The sequence below is a fragment of the Penaeus monodon genome, chromosome 20 (genome assembly GCF_015228065.2).
Source record: "Penaeus monodon isolate SGIC_2016 chromosome 20, NSTDA_Pmon_1, whole genome shotgun sequence".
In the NCBI taxonomy this organism is placed as follows: Eukaryota; Metazoa; Arthropoda; class Malacostraca; order Decapoda; family Penaeidae; genus Penaeus; species Penaeus monodon.
Window position 1 is genome coordinate 25,158,134 of NC_051405.1, and position 1,021 is coordinate 25,159,154.

At 43.5% G+C, this 1,021-nt stretch overlaps 1 long non-coding RNA gene across 1 annotated transcript in view; it reads left to right on the top strand.

Moving 5' to 3' along the window:
• LOC119586059 overlaps positions 1 to 1,021 on the top strand; it is a 16,250-nt gene that overhangs the window by 13,633 nt on the left and 1,596 nt on the right. Inside the window, exon 2 of the long non-coding RNA XR_005229918.1 lies at positions 872 to 963. This is a non-coding gene — a long non-coding RNA (uncharacterized LOC119586059). The remainder of the gene's footprint in view (positions 1 to 871; positions 964 to 1,021) is intronic.

Consider the following 1,021-nt stretch of genomic DNA (forward strand, 5'->3'; position numbering starts at 1 on the left):
ATGACTGCATTCTACAGGCACATCCATCCTCCTAAACTGCAAAGTACATCTCTCATATGTAACGTAATGGCACTCTTACCTGTACCACTGAGAAAGGAGGGGGGTCTGGGGAGCATGCATTAGGGAAAGGAAGTGTTGAGTGGGGGGTAAAGGCCAATGGAAGGGCAGGAGGGAGTGGGGGAGGAGGGAATGTTGACTGGTAGGGGTAAGGGAGGGTTAAGGGAAGAGTTAGGGGTAGGGAGACCATAGGGTTAGGGAATGGGCGTTCGGGGTGGATAGGTGTGGGTATGAGGAGGAGAGGTGGGGGGTAGGGAGTGAGGGAGTGAAGACTGAGCTTCCAGTAAGAGCGCCCTGGCAGCCACAAAAGAACAAATATGCAAGAAAAGTGTTCTTTTTCCACTTCACTTCCTTTGCGTTCTGTACTTTGTAGCTCAGCCTCTTCCCTCCACCGCCTCTGCCTCATAACTGCGCCGCTGTCTCTTATTTAGTTTGTTATTTCAGTAGGTATTTATTAGTCTTAATATTTTCCGCTATGGTGGGAGGATAGATATATTTATAAAAAAAAATTGTGACCTCTGATATGTTTCGATAACGAGGTAACATTTTGTCAGATACGATCATAAACTCCAGTATATGATAGCTATACCTTAAAAAAAAGCTTTGCACTAACGTCTCATTACTTTAATGGCAAAACGACCTTGAAGAGTCATTTTCCCCCCACCCAGTCACACAACTCAAACAATCAACAATACCGCAGCTTGCACGGAATTAAAAAATAATACCAAAAACAAAGTAGTATCCCCCTAAAAGTCCACATTTTTCTCAACCTCATTCTCTAATTTGCACTAATGATTTCCGTTTTCTTTGACAGTATGACTCGGAGATTGGGAAACTGCGAGATATGGAGCAGCAAGTGACCCAAGCGCAGTATTGGAAAATGGAATGCGAGAATCTCAAAAGAAGGTAATGCAATATGTAACCTCTTGAACATTATTCTTGTGGCGGAATGAATTGTTATTAT